The sequence below is a fragment of the Saccostrea echinata genome, unplaced genomic scaffold (genome assembly GCF_033153115.1).
Source record: "Saccostrea echinata isolate AGI-Se365-2 ecotype Australia unplaced genomic scaffold, CSIRO_AGI_Sech_v1 ptg000045l, whole genome shotgun sequence".
Taxonomy (NCBI): domain Eukaryota; kingdom Metazoa; phylum Mollusca; class Bivalvia; order Ostreida; family Ostreidae; genus Saccostrea; species Saccostrea echinata.
Window position 1 is genome coordinate 3805469 of NW_026889794.1, and position 22121 is coordinate 3827589.

A 22121-nucleotide genomic window follows, 5' to 3' on the forward strand; every position below is an offset into this window, starting at 1 on the left:
TCTTGGACATTTAGAACTTCATCCAATAAGAGAACTTTTTACAAGGGGAATGTGCTGCTGGTCAACAATTGCTATATAATGGATACAAAGAGGCTACCATCCAAAGTAACGGAATACCACAATCATTGGAGGAACCACTTCAGTTTCCATATTTGTTGTATCCACCAGCAACTATAATAGTAAAGTACCACTTCTTATTGGAACAAATATATTACAACACATGTTAGATGGTGTCAAGACAAATATGGAGACAGATATCTACAGGATGCTGCATTAATTACACCATGGTATCTAGCTTTTCGAGGAATGACAATACGAGAAATAGAACTTGCTTGCAATAACAACCGACTTGGAATTGTAAAATCAGCTGAAAATCACTGCATTATTATACCACCAAATTCAACAGTTTTCATATCTGGATATGTCGATAAAGCTATACCATACCAGTCTACAACAGCTGTTCTACAAGCCACATCCCGCTCTGTAATTCCATCAGGCTAGGATATTGTACCATAACTTACAGATTATACCTATCTAGCCAGTCATGTGATAAGAGTAGACATTGATAACATCACTACAAGGACAGAACAAGTTCCAACTAAATCTATACTCTGCGAGTTGCAGCCTGCAAAAGTTGAAACAGATCAGACAGCCTTTCCTTGTGCTAGTCTCCAGCAGACCAAAGATGTCTTGAGTTTGATTAAGATTGAAGAAGATAGACTTACAGTTACAGAGAGACAACAAGCAGAGAAGTTACTAAGGGAGCATGAGGATGTCTTTTCCAAATCAGACATTGACATAGGACACTAACATCGAGAAACACAGGATTGATCTGCGTAACGAAACACCATTCATAACTACATATCCAATTCTAGGATTCCCAAAACACTCTTTAGCCTTTGAACTACATGTACATACAGATCCCTCATCATCGAGCATCGGCGCTGTATTATATCAGACGCAAGACAGATTCAAACGGGTTATAGCCTATGCCAGCCGGAGTTTGTCCGAATCGGAAAAGAATTATCCTGTCCACAAATTTCTGGCTTTGAAGTGGGCTGTATGCGATAAATTCAAAGACTATTTATATGGAGGAACATTCAAGGGTTACACGGGCAACAACCCACTCACCTACTTCTTTTACAACTTCAACGAAACTTGACTCGACAAGCCAAAGATGGATTGCTGATTTTGAAATCTTGTATCGACCTGGATCACACAATGCGGATGGATTAAGCAGGATACCAAACCAGGAAATCATTACAACTGATTCCATAAAGACCATTTGCAACTCGAGTAGATCAAATGGTCCAAATGTACAGTGTTTATCCATATTTCCATCTTCATTTGACAACCTACCAGACTTGAGTGATCAGACAGAGGTTGATGTTCGTCGTCATAAGTACAATGACCCAGTGCTAAGATTTTGGATACACTACGTGCGAGATCAGTACAAGCCACCGAAACACCATCGACCATACATCAACATCCAGTACCATACTCTACTATACAAGAATTTTGACAAGCTTATATTAAGAGATGGGATCCTTTATTATTTGAAAAAGAGACATATTAAGTACCAAAATGAAATTTTTGCTCACATTCTCTCACATATTCTCAGAGATGGGATCCTCATTAGAGAAACAACAGTGAATGAGAAAAGGAAATCAATAAGATCATGTATTGGAACAGAATTGTACCACCTTCAGACTGACATGGGACATCCTGGACGTGAGAAAACCTTCAGTTTAATTAGTGATAGATTTTATAAGTAAGGAATGACAACAGATACCAAACATTTCATTTCAAACTGTAGGAGATGCCTTTTAAGAAAGACATCAATAAAGAGCCCCACTTATTAACATCAGAACATCACAACCTTTAGAACTTGTGTGTGTAGACTATCTTAAATTAGAAAAGTCAAAAGGAGAATATGAAAACTTACTGGTCATCACTGATCATTTTACTAGATTTGTGTAGGCTGTAGCCTCAAGGAACTGCTAAAATTACAGCCGAGGCATTAACTTCATCATTTTCATTGTCCATTACGGTATACCTTTGCGGCTAGTGATCAGGGTGCCAATTTTGAATCCAAAATCATACAGGAGCTCTGCAACATTCTTGGAGTAAGTAAGTCGAGAACAACGCAATGGGCAACAGCTTAACAGAACGGTTCATCAGGACTCTTCTTAAAATGTTAGAGACACTTGAAAATTATCAAAACAGGATTGAAAGTCACACATTTCAACTTTAGTTCATGCTTACAATTCGATAAAACAGGAAACAACAGGCCAATCACCTTTCTTTCTTATATTCGGACGAGAACCGAGACTCCCAATAGAAAACTAAATTTGAACATTCTTACCAATGAGCACAGAAATCTATCCGAAATGCCCAGGGAAAACAGAGGAAGAATTATGACATCAAGGCAAGAGTTGCTGTCATTCAGCCAGGAGACAGAGTATTGGTCAAGATCATTGCATTTGAAGGTACTCATAAATTATCATAAGATAAATGGGAGGAAGAGCCATATATAGAGCAGAGCCAACCAAACAAAGATGTTCCAGTGTATATTGTAAGGAAAGAAGGCAATAACACCTGTAAAAGAACTTTACATCGGAACCTTTTGTTACCAATAGGACATCTAGATGTTGATTTACCGACTGAAAAGCCCAAGCCAGCACCAAGGAAATTAACAAAAGCTCGAGTTACAAGAAGAACCAAACAGCAGAGTACCTCACAAAATGAGGATAGTGACTCAGATAGCAGCAACGAGGAGATGATAGGACATGAGACAGCATCCATTGCACATAGCAAGGATAGCCACTTACTTCTGAGACAGGAATTACCTATTACCTGAAAGTTCATTGGCCAATGAGGAAGATAGTGCTGAAGATGAAGGTAATGCCGGTATACCTTCACTTGATGATCATATTGATGACACAGGTGCTTCAACAGATACTGTTCAGGAAGATACTGAGGTAAAGGAAAAAGAACCGTCTGCAAATGCGCAGCAGCAAGCAGAAGCTGATGATGATGATTTGGATGATAGCAGTTCTGAGAAAAATTCAGCTAATGAACAGCAGACAGTACCTAGAAGATCCCAGAAGACAAAGAAAACAACATCATGGATTACCAGTGGAGATTTGTAGTAAATCAACAGGTAGCAACACAACAGCCAGACTGGAAGACAAGAACATACTATCTACAGACATTGGCTTCCAGTAATGTGTTCCACTCTGACAACAGTAAAGTATTACAGTGTAGTAGAAAAGGCTTTGATTGATATTATTACAGGTAAGCATTAAGATCAGTACTTTGAACCAGTCAGTCAGGCAGTTCGGAAAGTGTAAATATATAAATAAATAATTTTTCAGTGATATTCTATGTTTTATATGGTTTTATATGATAATTTTTTTACAGTCGTTATTTCTTTATGAATTAGTAATTGACACGAGGACGTCATTTCACGAAGAGGGAAAGTATGTGATAGGGTGATTTATTTCATATATTTACATATGTATTTTATTTCAGGATTTAATTACTTCAGTTAGATTGTCATATTCATTTCTTTACGGCATATCTTTTATTTGAATAAATCCACATGGAACTGTTTACATACATCTGTACCTCATGAGTTATTCATAGATGTATGACATCACAGAGGTCATTTAAACCCCTGTCCCTTTCTATTTATATCTTGTGTGTAGTGTCCAGACCAACTTGGATTTCATTGGTTGGTTAGTTTCCCTCTCTTTTGGTTTTACTTAGTTAATTACTTTTGTTTGAGATCTTTGTCTGAGCAGACATATTGGCTTTTTGATATTGTATGTTGATTTATTTATGACAATGACCAAGACAGGACAGAATGTAAGTTTACTTTTACTAATTTCATCTTTTCTATATAATTGTTTTTCTGCTAAATTCCCAAATAACAATATTCTAATATAAAGTATGAAAGTTCAGTTTGTATGATTATTTTATGACTTCGTAAATATTCAGACTAATGATTTAATATATCAGTATATTTTATATCTTTGAGAATAAGTGTGCAATACAGTAAAGTTATATTTGTATTATTCATACACAGATCACTGAATAGAGTACAACTGTGTTCATCTTTGTATATAATTGGAGTTATTGCTCTATATCACATATAGGTATGATTTATATCTTAAATACTGTCAATATATTATTATTATGGAAGAGTTCAGTATATTATGATGTATATGCAAGGGTTTTTAAGATTTGTACATAATTATTGATTAAGAAAGATAACTCTTAATGTTTCATCTATGAGCACAATTAAAGGGAAATAACTCATAATTTGACCTTGCTATCTGGCAAGTGAGCTACATGTATGTATTGTTATAAAATACTTATGATTGTTATTATATATTTCAGAACTGTGAAAATACTGAAATTGAATATATTTATCCACAATGACAGCATGGCGTTTGTCTTTATTTTCCCATAAACGAACCCCATTTCAGTTACAGCAGTGAAAACTAGAGGTACTGTGAGCACCGAGCTAACAAAATGATACCCCCGCTCCCATATGAGTATAATTGCAAAGTGAATGTTTTGTTACGGGAAACCTCAAATATCTGTCCGATCATTAAAATAAGAAGTGCACAAAGGCTCTATGTAAGAAAGATTTTGTGAAAGCCTTGATAAATTTCATTTAGTGGTATAGGAGGAGTTGCGGATAAGAGATGGTTACCCGCTATGTTATAGAAAGAATGACAGTGTCTATGTTTAGCTTTGGGAAAACCCAAATATCTGTCTTATGGAAAAATAAAATAAAGCATGCACAATAGTACTATGTAATAAAGATTCTGTGATAGTCTCGTTGAATTTCATCCAGTGGTTTAGGAGGAGTTGCGGATGAGAGATGTGTACCCCCCTATGTTATAGAAAGATTAGCAATATCAATATATTTTGCATTGGTAACCCTATTTTATCTGCCAGATTGAAAAATAAAATATGAGGTCACAATGACTTTATGTAATAATGATTCTGTGAAAGTCTCATTAAATTTCATTCAGTTGTATAGGAGGAGTTGCGGATAAGAGATGGGTACCCCCATATTATAGAAAAAGTGGCAGTGTCTATGTTTTGCTTTGGGAAACCCTACTCATCTGCCAGATCAAAAAAATTAAATAGGAGGTGCACAATGGCACTATGTTTAAAGATTCTGTGAAAGTCTCATTAAATTTTATCCTGTGATATAAGAGGAGTTTCGAATAAGAGACTGGTATTTCCAAGTGCTACGGACGCACGGAAGGACGGACACCATCATCACTTAAAGCGGGGGTATAAAAATACGATGTTATCACTGCACGATAATATTTATTTTAGATTTGTCATGTTATACGAACAATATCAAGTTAATATTATACAAGCATTGCTGTTTTTGCCATCAATACGATGATTTAGCCACCTGAGGAGTACAATATTCACTTAGTCCGAAAATTCACTTCAGGCTCGGTGAATATTGTACTCCCCAGGTGGCTAAATCATCGTATTGATTAAAAACACAGCAATAATTGTTTTATGATTCAATGATTAAATGATACAAACTCATTAAGCAATCTATGCCATCTTTATAATTGTTTATATTTTACTTATTCATTGTTCGTTCTTATTACAATTAGGCTGCGATTACTTTGAATGCCAATGTACCGGATTAGACAGTGGATGACGTCCCCATACCGGAAGCATGCTGTCAAACTGGAGGAGGCAGACGCGGTTTTCATCGGAATGAACTGCGCGAAAGCCCCTTAAACAATGATCCTGCATATTCAAGAAATTAGAAAAAGTTTGCAAGGTTTTAAAATTTTCATTAACACATTTTGTTAAGTCATTTAATGGTAATTTATTACGTATATACAGAGTGCGCGGTGTACTGAAGTTATTCTAGAAGAGGGGAGACATACTTTCTAATTATAAACCTTCAATCCAATTTTACAAAAATACAAAATATCAATGAGAAGATAGAAAGCATTGCTGAAGTTTTAACAAAATTACATTTAAAATGTTGTTAATTTGATTTCAGGGGCCATTGCTGCCATTCACGTAAAAATCCGCTGTCAAGATACATGTAGTTATAGTACGATCTATTCTTTTAGGGATTAAGAAAAAAGTCTGAACAATAATATTTTGAATACATGTAAATCATTAAAGATTCGAACATTCAAACGCATTTTTATCCCTTTTTTTTCCAATTTCAGGAAAGTTTCTCTATCCAAATAACCATGATTGTAGAAAGTATTCCTCAGATATCAGAGAGTTTGCAACGGCAGCAAAGGAAATTTGTGTGTAATATATTGGCCTCTTGCGGAAATGGCGCAGCTTACACGTGTGATTTAGCGGAAGTCTATGGTCGTAAACCGGAAGCTAGTCGATATTCATTTGACCTGTTCCTGTCGTTTGTCTGGGGAGAGAAAAAAGAACTCAATAAATTAGCAGATAAGGAATTCATTTATATGGTGTACGGAACGGAGAAGCAGATGAGGAAATTCGTGTACACGGTGCAAGGAGCTTAGAAGTAAAATGACAAGATGATTTATCATTAACACCTTAATTAATCCTCGATCCGCTCCTGCTCTTTAATTTTCGCCAAATAAGTTCTAGTATTCATATGTAATATCATAGGGTTTGAAGCCTCCTGTGTGACGCAGTGATGAGAGTCAAAGTGCAAGAAGTTGATCCTTATGTCGTTGGTTGGAATCCGGAGAACGTATAAATCGAAGTTCTAGTGGCGCATTATGTGTTGGCATAGAAAACACCCCCTATACTCAATGGCACAGGTTAGATAACCTCTTTATTTTTAAATTATTAGGAATTTTCCCTTTTTCAATATAACCTATAATGTAAATGTGTTCTTCGGATGCCATCAGACAGTCTACAAAAGAAGACGAAGAAATGCCTCTTTTGATTTGTGGAAAATCAGCGAAAACCTACGGTCGTAAATTGGGAGCTAGTAAACAATCATGTGACCTGTTCCTATCGTTTGAAGGAACGGAGAAAATAAGGTTGTCTTCAAAACGGATTTTAAAAACTTCATTTTTTTAATGGTTTTAAGTTTGACTTGGAAAGAGAAAAATTATTTCTTTTGTAAAAAATTAAGAAAATTTTCATAGAAAAAAAATTAAATACTTACTAGATCAGTTGGTTTCGAAATAATAAAACTCCAGTCTATACTTATAATATCTAGTTAAAATTATAAGTATTTTTATTGTCAGAAATGATGTATTGAGAAGCTCATGTTGGACAAACTTCATGTAATAATTTGAGGATTGTAAAACACATTCTTCAAATGTTCGCATTTAGGCATGCAAAGAGTGTTAATTACAAAATTCTATGCGTTAGGGATTGTATGGAGATATTACACTTTGCAATGGGAACAAAAATACAATATACCTTTACACTATAAAAAACAAATAGGGACGTATTTGATCATTGAAGCAATTTCAGATTTAAATATCCCCGCAAATCCTTCAACCTAAAGACACAAAGAGCAACAGAATCAAATATTTTACCCTGTAACATGTATGATATTAACTTCTGCACGAACATTATTTCCTCATAATTCTAATATTCATAACTGTGAAATTTCTTAACTGCATATGATAAAGAACAATGTACACTTTCAATGTAAATCTGACCCTGTAATTTTCTTTTTAAAAAAATGAAAGTGATAAAAGATTTAAAACTCATGCTTTCTGAATCGTTGAAATTCCATGCACTAAGATTAAACAAATCGTTTTTCTCATATGACTTCCTAAATTCTAATTGTGAAGTCATGAACTTCTGCTTTTCCGGTATTTTCTTAAAAAGTTGCAGAAGACATCAATTTTCAGTTAAATTTTCTTTCAAATAACATAGACCACAAGCGTCGCCTACAAAAGTTTTAAGAAGTTTGATTTTTCAAAGAATTTTACACAACATATCCGAATATTGAAGTGGGCAACGGCTGTGGACACTATTTTCTCAACAAAAAAAAAAAAAAAAAAAAAAAAAAAAAAAAAAAAAACCTGAAACGAGTCATTTCGGGACTTTTTCTACTTAAAACTTAGAAATGTACCAAATTAATGACGTCCTGCTTAATGCCATATTCATGGATTATCATACTGATATATTCAACTCATTTTTAAGCCAATTTCAAATTTTGGAAACATTAAATTTTTAGGGCACAATAAAGCCAAAACCGTATCTACTTCTTTAAAAGTTCACAAACTATATATGCACATATATTAACTCCTTCCACCGGATTCTGACGCTACGTTTTCTACAGTTTAGAACACTAGTGTATTTACAGTCGTTTCTACGTGAATAAAGGAATTTTGAGAAGAAGAAAAAACTTCATACATTTATCAAGGTCAATCTTTGTGTATATAGCTTTATTTTTTAAACACAAACCTGAACAGCAAACAAATTCATATAATTAAAGTTCATTATTCAAAACTTCCGATACACATGCACTTGAAAACAATAAGTAATCATGCAGGTTTATTTCAAAACTTCTTAAAGTGGTGCTTGTGTCATTTTTTTGTCCTTTTTGTATTAAGAGATCATATTTTGCTCTAGAGAATGGTGGCTATTCTTTTTAAACCTATAAAGCATATGGCACATTGCCAGTCGGTAACCAGGACAAGACGTAATCACGTGAACTTTAGAAAAAGATTATATAACCTATTCAGAGTATATCTATTTGCTTTTCTTGTGCTATATCACAGATATGTCATCCTCAATTTTTTAGGTTATTTATACCCGCACAGTTTTCTTGAGGATTTTCAAAAAGGAATTGAAGATTTTAATAATGCCATTTGTTGACATAGGAGGGAGAAATTTAGTGTCTTTAATTTTGTGAAATGCATTTATTTTACATGGAATTTTCGGGAAAGCAGTTTTAACTAAAAACAAAAAACCACTAGTACATTTTTGACTAGGAAGAAATTGTGTTGAACTTTATTTCAATCAAGTGTATAATTAAATCAGGAATATATTAAAATTTATACTACAAATATGCATTTACTGGATGTTATAGATAGTGTACACCCTTACCTATCGAGGAGTTTTTGTTCGTATAAATGTGCATGGAGGATATTTATCAGTGGTAAATATGTAGAATACACGAACAGTTCGTATTTTTATATTGATTTTATAAATGCATGTAGATTAGTGCATCGTTGTCATTATGAAAGCTTTAAGCATCAAAATAGGAGTGATAAATCACGCCTTATGCCTTACTGTTGTGTCCGAGGGCAAAGGATGCTTTAAAACGTCACCTACGTACTTGACATAGCAAAAGGAACTGGACAAACAATTGGAATGACTGGGAAATAAAATGACTTGCGGTGAAAAAAGATTGTCAATAAGGAAGGAGTTATCATAACAAGAAAAAGGGGGACGTCTTTGTTAAATGTCAAAATGACAAGGATCGTGAACAGGACGGGATTTTATTCGGACACACACACACACACACACACACACACACACACATATATATATATATATATATATATATATATATATATATATATATATATATATATATATATATAGTTATAATGATGCATCATCCGTACAAACCAGTGTTACCAAGCTGACCTTGTGGGAGTTAAAGGTAAAAAAATATGATGAACAGATCCTGTGGATATATTTTACTTTCACATTACTCACAATATAGATGTATTTGTGAACGTACATGTATTGGACCAAACAACAATCAATAAACGTTGTTATCTAGATGAGTATCATGCAGCTGGACTGACAATATTTCTTAGGAAACTACCCTTCCAAGGCAGGCTCGTGCCTCGAACGGAGCGAAGCGGAGTCAGTCGAGGATTGCCGATTGGGAAGAGAATATCGCGCTTGCGTTCTAGGACAGATAGTACCTGCAATGGAGATCGGAAAATAAACCGAAGTATAAATTAAGAAGGTACGATTTCAATACAAATCTGTGCTTGTATTCTTTTAAAATATGAAATTGTTGTTAGAAATTATAACTCATGCTTTCTGAATTATTTAATTTCCATGCAATAAATACAAATTTCTTTCCTCCTTAATACTGTAGTAAAAATTCTAATGCTAATATGTTAATATATTTACTATGACCACCTTACACCCTGATCTCGTAGCCACCCACCCGTACCACGCTTCCCACATCAGTCGAGTTTTACCATTCAACCTATTCTCCACGTTGTTTTCCTGTTTAGCACGCAGGATAGGTAACCTATTGTGCATTTTGTGGTAAAAGCACCATTTTTGGCACAAATACAGAGATTCACATTACAAAAAAATCTGGATATTGAGTCATTGCAGAATCGTGCCCTGACCGCATGGCAGCCATTTCACAAAATGGCGACAAGAAACACCGTAATGGTTGATATTACTAAATCATGATACTATATCATGGTTTATAGAAAATAAAAACACTCTCTGATTATTACAAACAAATGTTCAATACTTAAAATAAAATATTATATGGTTAGGCTATGACCTCTGACCCCTTAAGAAGTTCAAACAGATCTTTCTTCTCAATGGGTTCATTAGGAAAAATATTTGCAAATTTAAATATTGTGCATTGACTGTGTATTCAACGCTCCCTTGTTTTCCCCAGATATTTCGTACACGAAGAACCCTGTGTATTGACTGTGTAATGAATCAGGGATTTTCAATCTAGGTGGTGGTCTGGGTTTTGCCAGTTTGCAAAAGACCCTGAGTTCTCATCCACCAAAGGTTTGCACAGGATTTGGGTTTTTCTAGGTTGCACACATTTTATAGGGCTGGATTTTTAGCCCTACTGGTCAGAGATCAGAAGAGCTTATGCGATAGTAAGGTGTCCGTCGTCCGTCCGTCTGTCTGTCTGTCTAGCTGTCCGTCCGTCTGTAAACAATTTTTCAAAACGCTACTCCTCCCACAGTTTTGGTCTGATTTCAATAAGTAGACTACACTAAGATACATAATTCTATATATCGTTTTTTAATTTCGATGAATGGTTTTGCCATGGTTACTAAAAATAGAGATTTCTAGTAAATACTTTCAATACGCTAATGGTACACAAGTAGACTAAACAAAGATACATAATTCTGTGTATCGGTTTTTGATTTCGATGAACGGTGTTGCCATGGCTACTAAAAATAGAAATTTCCTTGAAAAACTTTCAAAATGCTACTCCTCCTATAGTTTTGATCTGATTTCAATATAACTTGGCACATAAGTAAACTACACTAAGATACATAATTCTGTATATCGGTTTTAATTTCGATGAACGGTGTTGCCATGGTTACTTAAAATAGAAATTTCTAGGAGTTACTTTCAAAACGCTACTCCCCCTATAGTTTTGGTCTGATTTCAATAAAACTTGGCAAACAGGTAAACTACACAAAGATACATAATTTTTTTTTATCGGTTTTTGATTTCGATGAACGGTGTTGCCATGGTTACTAAAAATAGAAATTTCTAGGAGTTACTTTCAAAACGCTACACCTCTTACAGTTTTGATCTGATTTCAATATAACTTGGCACACAAGTAGACTACGTGTACACTAAGATACATAATTCTGTGTATCGGTTTTTAATTTCGATGAACGGTATTGCCATGGCTACTAAAAATAGAATTTCTCTGTTATACTTTCGAAATGCTACTCTTCCTACAGCTTTGGTCTGATTTCAGTATAACTTAGCACACAAGTAGACTACACTAAGATACATAATTTTGTGCATTTTTTTTTCAATTTTGATGAATGGTGTTGCCATGTCTACTAAAAATAGACGTTTCCTTGATATAGTTTCAAAATGCTACTCCTCCTACAGTTTTAATCTGATTTCAATATAACTTGGCATACAAGTAGACTACTTAAAGATACATAATTCTGTGTATTGTTTTTTGATTTTGATGAACGGTGTTGCCATGGTTACTAAAAATAGAAATTTCTGTGAAATACTTTCAATATGCTACTCTTCCTACAGGTTTGGTCTGATTTCAGTATAACTTGGCACACAAGTAAACAACACTAAGGTACATAATTGTCTTTATTGTGTTTTGATTTTGTTGAATGATGTTGCCATGGTTACTAAAATCGAAATTTCTGTAAAATTCTTTCAAAAGGCTACTCCTCTTACAGTTTTAGTCAGATTGCAATAGATCTTGCCAAAAAAAAGACTAAACCAAGGATCATTATTCTATTTATTGCTGTTGCAAAGTTTCAAGTCTAAGTGCTACTTTTACCTTCCTTTGTTATAAGTACAAACCAGTAGAGCTACAGTCTCGTCAGAGACTTCTGGTTCTAGGTAGTACACATTTTATGAGTGTTGAGTTTTTTCCAGATTTGATCCCAAATGTGCACTCATTTGACCCACCCAGCTAGGCTCCTTATACTTTACGTCTATTATAACCACACCAGCTCTGAAAGGCGCTAAATTTATAATAAAGATGACTGAAATTTATATTAATTCAGAGAGAAAATTATGGAACGTTAATATAAGCATTGAATTCATAATTTTGGAAGTCGTCGGTCATATAACAGCACTTGTCCGTGCCGACAAATTACCATACGGCGCTGGTTTGAAAGTACAAATAATATTGAGGAAATCAACAGAAGAATCAACAACAGAAACACAGATAAAAAGAACACCATATCGCAACAACTTGAGATAGAATGAAGATCATAGAAAGAAAGAAGGATAGAAAGAAAAGATAAAATAGACTTTTCGCAGAGTTATATTGTTGAATTAAACCGGCTTCGAATATCAGTATTCACTGACTGTGTTAAAGCTGAACACGACTCGTAAAAGGCAGAGATATATGTTTGTCCGCCATGCATATTACTCTGCATTTTCCGTTAGCTGTACGGCCCATATATAAGCCGTTCACTTGGTTTCGGCTCTATGTAATCAGTTTTCACCGATGTAGGCGAAGGTATTCTAAGCTATTTAAAACTCTTGGTAGCGACGAAAGCGTGCTTCTTCCACGGCAGAAGAGAATGTTACCATAGAAACTTACATCAGTTGCACAGGTCAGTGCAGTACAAACACAAATACATGTAAACTGCAATAAAATGTAAACAAAGACTACGTTAGATAACCAACACCAACACTTGTCGTCCATTCCACGCAGGTACCCTTGACAAGAAAGCAGTCGGGTGTAACGAGTGCGAAGGATATACCCCAGTGCTGATATAGGAGATAGGAAAACTAATATGGCATATGCTTATTTAAGAGTCGTGTTCCCCCTTAAGGTTACGTTTAATTCTCAAAGATTTATCTTCCACTCTGACAAACAATTGGGTCATCGCATTTTTAGGAGCAAACAGTGCTTTTAGTAGCCACCATTTAGACAACATCGCTAGCCTGAATCAACCAAGAGTGGAAAGAATGAAGACATTACTATCATTCCAATAACAGCATGTCACTTTGCTTGAACGTGGTTAAACATCATTAATTAATATCATATTGTAATAGCAATCTAGTTCCTAAGAACATTTTTGCGACTTATTTCGGTCAAATCAAAACCAAATATGACTCATGCTTTTTCGAGGACAGAAAACGGACTTTGATTGACCAGTGTTGCTGCTTACTACAAATGCCGTACTCGTAAACAATCATTTAATGTGATTGGTCAGTATTATCAGTGGTATTATCAGTCTGTAACGTAAGTATTAATAAAAGTACAACTTAATGAAATAAGAATAATTTTATGTACGATTTATTGATGTACAATATAGTCTCGTTCTGGAATAAATTAAGAAAGCACTAGATAGACTAGAACAGTTAGAGATCATCATACCTGTGAATATTCCTACTGATTGGACCTCAAGTTTTGTTGTTGCACCTAAATCAAATGGACAGATTAGGCTGTGGATTGATCCTAGACCGCTAAATCAAGCTCTGAAAAGAAACCATTACCCTACTCCACTAATTGAGGACATACTGCCAGATTTAGGCAAGGCACGTATCTTTACTTTAGTTGATGCACGAGACCAATTCTTGCATGTAGTCATGGATGAGCAGAGCAGCTATCTTAACTATCTTCTCAACGCCCTGGGGAAAGATACTGATGGTTGAGAATGCCATTCGGAATATCACCTGCTCCCGAGGAGTTCCAGAGACGCACGGAAGAAGCGTTGGAAGGAGTTGATGGCATCAAACCCATTCATGGTGACATATTGATTTAAAGATGTGGAGACAATGGCAAGGGAGTTCATGAAGACCATGATCGCAAGTTTGAAGCCTTGCTCCAGAGATGTTTAGAAACATTAAACCGAAAAGGAGAAGAGGAAACTAAAAGTAGACTCGGTCAATTACTTAATATTTGTCTTTTCGCAACATGGCCTGTGTATTGATCCTCAGAAAGTGAAAGCAATGCAAGAGATTCTAACGCCCCCGGATAGACAGGGAGTTCAGAGACTTCTAGGGATGACAAAATTTGTTCAACGGTAGTGTTGAGATTCTTTGATGAGCATAAGGAGCTAGTTTTGCAGTGTGTTTGGAGCTTGTTTACTTGCTTGCTTACGGACACCCAATAATGTATGCATCAAGATCACTAACAGACACTGAATGCAATTATGCTCAGATTGAGAAGGAGCTACTTGCAGTTGTCTTTAGAATGGGAAGATTTGAGAATTATACTTATGGTAGACACGTTGTTGTAGAATCTGATCATATGCCACTTGAGATTATACACAAGAAGAATTTACACTGTGCATCAAAGAGACAACAAAAGAATGTTGTTGAGGCTTTAAAAAATTGACTATGAAGTACACTATAAGAGGTACTTTGTTGACACTTTATCTAGAGCATATCTGAAAGCTCAGCCAGAGCCTAGAGGAAAAGGACCCTGTGGAAGTACACAATGTAGATTATAGAGAGTATCTACCAGTGTCTGAGCAACGCATTGCGGAAATCAGGAAGGCAACAGAAAGAGATGAAACAATGGATATGCTAAAAGGAGTGATCAAGACTGGATGGCCTAAGACAAAGGCAGAATTTGAAACAGAAATTCAGACATATTTTTCATTTTGTGAGGAACAAGTTCTTCAAAATGGACTTATTTACAAGGGACAACGAATTGTAGTTCCCACAGCAATACGCAGTCACTTACTTGAAAGGATCCATAACTCTCACATAGGGATTCAAGGATGCCAACGAAGAGCTAAAGAGAGCCTATACTGGCCAAATATGGCTAAAGACAAAGAACTTTCTATAAGTAAATGTGAAGTTTGCAACACGTATGCAGATGTTCATGTGAAGGAGCCAATGATTAGTCATAGGATTCCAAGTCGATCTTGACAAATCATTGCATTTGAATTGTTTGAGTGCACAAAACAAGAATTACTTGACCACAGTAGACTACTACACGGACTACTTTGAAGTGGACCATCTACACAGTAAAACTGGTAGTACCATAATCAGCAAATTGAAAGCTCACCTTACAAGACACGGGATACCCAACACTCTAGTCTCAGAAAATGGACCACCATTTAATAGTAAGAAATTTGCTGAATTCTCGAGGACATATGAATTCAACCACGTAACTTCTTTACCAAATTATGCGCAATCCAACGGGAAAGCCGAAAATGCTGTGAAGATTATTAAACGCCTGATAAACAAAAGTGTTGCTGTTCAGAAGGATCTATACCTAGCATTATTAGACCTTAGAAACACACATAGGCAGGATATTGGATATTCTGCTTTACAGAAGATCTTTGGGAGGAGAACAAATACGTTATTACCTGTCTCAGAAAACATGCTGAAACCACAGTATGCTGACAAAGTCAGAGAACAACTCCAATACAGAAAAGGAAGAGAAGCACATTATTACAATAAAGGGGCCAAAGAACTACCACTATTACGAAGAGGAGATGTAGTTCGCGTACGACCTAAAGGAAATGAGAAATCTTGGAAGAAAGCTATTGTACAAGGCCAAGTTGACATTCCTTCGTATAACATCAGGAGAGAAGATGGACGAAAGTACCGCCGACGACATTTGAGGACAAGAGGTGGGATCAAGCGCCATGGAGGAGTAGGCATATATGTTTTTCATTTGAACACTCAAGGAGTCTAATAATAAATATTTACATTTGCAAATATTTTTCTTAGATGAACCTATTGAAGAGAAAATATATTCAATTCTGTATTAACTTATCATTGGGTCAGAGTTCATAGAGTGACCGAATCACAAGGCGAGATGATACCTTGCCTTCATATTTCTGTCACAGTGAAACTCGGAACTTCCAGCTTGATAGCGATGACAAAGATAAATAAAACATATGGATATATATTTAATCATCAGATGTCCGTTAGATCTTCCTTCGGTGTGAATAAATGGTTTTAATAATTAAAATCGCGCTTACCTTTTTAACCTGAAATTCCTTTGAAGGTATGTAAACTGAAACAGACAATACCACCGTTTTTGATTCAACATATTTAAAGAACTCATAAAAAGTAAGATTATTTTCAATACCGATCATTGTCCTATCATTATAGACAGTTATATTCTAATTCGTTTCACTCAAACGAATATAATTATCTACAATAATAACATGAACACATGTCTAGTGAAAGAAGCGCTTGTTTGCCAGCATTTAATAGACGTATACAGTTACAAAACACAAGTCTGCAATGCAATTCTTTTACTTCCTTCTACAATGTATCAGAAATGTAAATAATCAAATATCACAATACATGAAAGCGTTTTCAACACAATGTCAATATGTCCACACTTCACTGATTACCACAAAATGGATTTTAGAACACTGCGAGACGATGCCAGGCCCTATTGTTTTTACTACAATAATCAAAGCAATATAATATATGTATAATGAAGACACTAAGCTTCCCTCGTCGCCCAGGAAAAACCATAGAAAAAAAACAACATTGATTAAATTATGTTGAAAAAAAACTATGAAAACCTGCGAGGTAAACAAAATGAATGGCGGACTCATTCTCACAAACTTAGGTAAACCCTTCATTTATTAAGATGTACATAAAATTGACTTACTTGAGTGTATCCTGTACAAAAAATGTATAATTATTAGAAATCTCTGTAAACACTTTTCCAACTAGAGTGTTCCAAGGAACGCATGTGTCGCCTGCTTTGTAGCTTCAATAATGATGTAAATAAATTTAAGTGTAGTTAGCTATTTATTTACTAGTCTACTAGCATGATAGTTCATGAATGCACAAAAAAACCCATCCACACATAGTATAGGACTGCGACAGAGTCCGACAATCAAAATAAATATGATTCCCAACCCTCAAATGAATAATTAAGTTGAAATTATTATAAATAATTATTTATCATTTTAGATGTGTTAATACGTGTTTCAAAGTCTTTACACCAATTGCCATTTTAAACCCTATCGTCCACGTAGTCCCACAGACGTTTGATGCGAAAAAGATGGAATTGACGGAGACCAGTCAAGTGGATAAATGTGATTGTTTGTGAGAAAATCTTGACAAGCCCTGCCAGCATTGGGAGGGGGGTTAACATGCCCCCCAAAAATAGACAAACGACGCGTGCATGCTTATGTACCACTAGCATGATAGTTCATGAATGCACAAAAAACATCCACACATAGTATAAGACTGCGGTAGAGTCTGACAATATGATTCCCAACCCTCAAATGAATAATTTAATTTGAAATTATTATAAATAATTATTAGTCATTTTACATGTGTTGATACATGTTTCAAAGTCAATTGCCACTCTACACGATCCATTGTGGGATACCGATCCCGATGTATTTTCATAATATTTAAATATCAGTCTGTGTGGAAACTGAATATCATACAGTTTCAAAGAACAGTATTATGAGCTCATAAACATGTATAAATACTAATTATCAATATCCGCCTCTCAAAATTCAAAAATCGTAATTTAAATTAAACTGCCCGGTGTTTTTTCTTTTGCAAAGTAGGTCAAAGGTCAAGGTCAAGTGAATTGTATGCTGGTATTTTTCATAATGTTTTATGACAATCAGTGCACATGCTAAATAGCATAGACTTACCCCTTAAATGTAAAAAAAAAAATATGCTGTATATTGGCATTTTTAACTTTTTTATCAAGTAGGTCAAAGGTCAAGGGTCACGAGGTCGGTAACCATGGCAATGCACAATTGCTATAGTGCCAAGCAATATATGTGCAAAATATCAAGTCCGTATCTCTTGCAGTTCTTGAGATACAAGGTGTGACAGACGGACAGACATACAGAAAGACGGACAGACAGACAGACACCGGGTAAAGTGATAAGTGCCGCTCTGCTCAAAGCCTTCGAGTGAGTGAAAAGCGAGCTTGAATTGAATACCTGTTCCACAGGTATCGACCTTGAAATACTGACCAATAGTTACGTCCTCTTTTATTAGCAATTAAACAATATTACGTATTCCTAGTACATATGATAAATTAATTTATGTTCTAATTTGTTTCACTCAAACGAACATATTATTTACAATAATAATACGAACACATGTCTAGTGAAAGAAGCGCTTGTTTGCCAGCATTTCGAACATAAAGAAAGAGGAATTTGGTCAGCAGATATGCTAAACATTTTTAAAATCCAATGATTCTTTAAACAAGTAATTTTACTAAATATTCTTGTGCATGTCGATCTTTTCTTACGTTCTCTATTCATCTCACGTATCTTTAACAATTCTGTCTGGAATTTAACTTTGTTATTTGCAATTTAGTAACTCTTCCCTGATCGGAGACTTTGCAATCTAAACTTATTCTTGACTAAATACAAATACCGTAAAGCATTAAAAATACTTTTTTTCTGATTCTTGCATATGACACTTTTAATTTTATTCAAGTTTGTCTTTGAAAAAATGATTTGAAACTAATGTTCTGAAGAAAAAGAAACATTTTTACACAAAAGTCTTTGCAGCATAGTATAACCAGAGTTGTGGTGTTGATGCTGGAAATGAAAAACTGTGTCATACCCTCTTTGTTCACGTCTGTTTTGCTTCTTTTTTTTAAATGATAAAAACATCCAGGATAAGCTATTAACCATATATAACGATACAAATCATGCATGTCTTCATTCTTCTTGGATACTGATTTCGATTTCACAATTTGCCAGATAGATCTAGAATTGAACAAATACATGTATTTCCTCTATATATTTATCAAACTTTAATTTTTAAACAATATTTTTAAAATGCATTTTTACAGACAGATGTTTATCAGACGTAAATCATTATAATTTGCGCTATTTAGCATGTCCTTGAATACTCCTGCAAAACCTATATTATCATTAAATTAATTGAAATAGCAACACACTTTTCGAATAAATAAGATTATATCAATTCTTGAATAAGATTCAGATCACTGTAAATAAATCATTATGCGCACCAAGAACATCTTTACTCCACTGACTGCGTCACAAACGCACCAAGAACACCTTGATAATTCCACTGGCTGCATCATATACGCACCAAGAATGCCTTGATAACTCCACTGGCTGCGACATGCTACGTACCAGGAAACGTATTACCTTTACTGGCTGCAACATGCTATGCACCAGACTTCACTGGCTGCGGCATGATACGCACCAGGAACATTTTGATAACACCACTGGTATTTCCATCCTCCTGTGATGTCATAGGTTTTTGCAAAAATTTGTTGTTAATCATAATTCATACCCATTAGAAAAATATCTTTTGGATGAATGCTTTTTCAATGGGTGTGATGCAAATAATTGTTAAGTAAAAGAATTACAAAAATGCATATTTTCTTTATTTAATCAATTATTTTATCTTTAAAAAATGTAACCAAGGGCAATAACTCCTTCTCGTGTATCTTCATTCACGACAGGCATTTTCTTAATTGTACATCTAATGTAAAATGGTTTCCCTGATATTCACAATTTAAGTATATTTATAAAGTACCAATTACTTTGGAACTTTCAGCATCAAAATCAGAAAATTTAACCAGTTTTTACCTGATGTTTATAATTCTGTTCACTAAAAGTGTACGATTTTTTATGCTGACATACACTTCTGTTTAATATTGTCCTACGTCTTAAAAAATATAGCGACCTATACATTTTTTGCAATTATTAGTTAATTTAAACTATATTCAGATAAAATAAACGCAGTTTTTCGACTTTGAACCATTAAAATTGTGAGGGTGGAAATACTATAAATTCCTTATTTTACGCGAGTACTTAATATCGCGAAATGGCCCAAGGGCGTCAAATCGCGAGAACAATAATTCGCCAATGTGTGATTTATCTAGAGATTTTACATACATTAAAACACCATAAAAATAAAAGCAAGTAATTTTATTTCACGAGTGGCGCTTCTCGCGTAATTACGCGATAATTTATTCCTTGCGTATATTTAGGAAACTACAGTACCTTAATAACTCCACTGGCTGCAACATGCTATGCACCAGGACTTCCACTGGCTGCATCAAGCTATGCACCAGGAAACATCTAATTACCTTCACTGGCTGCTCCATGCTATGCACCAGGAACATACTGTTTAATACACTGGTTGTACCATGTTACGCAACAGGACTTTTTTGCATCATAGTAAGCACTAAGATATCTCTGTCTGCACATTATTGTGCACCAAATCTATCTTATATAATGAATCTCAATGTGTAAAAAAACAAATTCTTCATAACTGCAAAATGTTATACGCAAAATGTTCGCAATTTCATAAACTTATATTGCATGCAAACTTAATTTCAGATCTTTGTCATACTATTTAATGAATTCTTCTCAAGTGTAACATATTTGATACCGAAATTTCATCTCCTGCAACATTTAGCATGGAGATAATACATTACATGTAATGCGTTCTTTGGATTTTGTACGGCTTAGATGAAAGAACAAAGTGTAAAATTACCCCCCCCCCCTAAAAAAATTATTATTAAAATAAACAAAAAATGATAATAATAATCTCTCTCCATCCTTTCACACCACACACAAACTGAAATAAATATGAATGCAGTAATCAAATTAACAAATATCTGATACTTAAATTACACTAAAGTCACAAGTCTTTGTCTCACATAGCGTATCAGATACAATACTTTACAGATAGCTCTTCTTTATAAGAAATTAGAAAAAAAAGTTCAACTTCTATGAACAGGTCCAGCACAATCTCTTGATTTAGCTATAAAAAGCTATATAGCTTTATTAAGCTATTCAAAATAGCTTGATAAAGCTATTTACGTGCAGTTTTTTCAGAAAAATGTTTTTTGTAAGAAATAGACAAAAAGTCGCAAGTATTTAACAATTCATATATGTACCATGAGCTATCAAAACAACAACCGAAATCAAAGATAGTTCTAACATTGCAGCATTTGAATACTTTTAAGCAAAAGATGAATTTCCATTCAACTGTACACCTTGTGTGCGTTGAGGCGTGGATAAGTATGATTGCTTCTCACTGTACTGAATTATTACCAATCAATCATCTTGTTGACCATAATTGGCCTCTTTTATAATTTCAATGAAGAAGTAACTGTATCAATTGCTTTATATAGCCCCAAAACTTTTAGAACTATGAGTGCAAAGTCTCTTAAGGAGACGCAATTTAATGTGTAATTTTTACATGCATTATTTTCAGAAGAGTTCAAGGTTGAATATCATCACTGCACCAAGATGCGACGTTTTGTGCATGCTGAGAAAATAACACATTTAAGAAAAAAGTGTGATAAAATAGCTAAATCAAGCTATTCTGAATAGCTTAATAAAGCTATATAGCTAAATCAAGCTATATAGCTAAATCAAGAGATTGTACCGGACCTGATGAATAAACTTAATAAATTCGGATAATTGGTTTTGACGATTCATTTTAAAGTTATTTCACATATAATTATATTCACGCATTTCACTAGTCACTCTGAAAGGTTCCCGCCACCACGTGCTGATCCGCCTTTTTGATAACAAAATATGCAGACAATCGACACCCTCTCCACAGGACTAAATTTCTAACTGGGGGCCAGGACTTGCTGGTCTCACCCTCCTGCTTGGCACGAACGTACGTACTACGTCTGTCCTTTAAAACAGTCCACCCTTCAGCACCCACATGACCATCCATATTGTTGGTTCTCGCCACACATAACTTAGTCCCGTTCAAAAAATATGCCAAACACCCCT

The 22121-nt window shown here is 34.8% G+C and overlaps 2 protein-coding genes across 2 annotated transcripts in view; one reads left to right on the top strand and one right to left on the bottom strand.

The window, feature by feature from the left end:
* LOC133201790 (mitochondrial import inner membrane translocase subunit Tim13-like) overlaps positions 1-22121 on the bottom strand; it is a 164597-nt gene that overhangs the window by 101637 nt on the left and 40839 nt on the right. The window lies entirely within an intron of this gene.
* LOC133201643 (uncharacterized) overlaps positions 9482-22121 on the top strand; it is a 50199-nt gene continuing 37559 nt past the window's right edge. The window contains exon 1 of the mRNA XM_061337432.1: positions 9482-9946. The gene's annotated coding sequence lies outside the window, so the exon portion shown is untranslated. The remainder of the gene's footprint in view (positions 9947-22121) is intronic.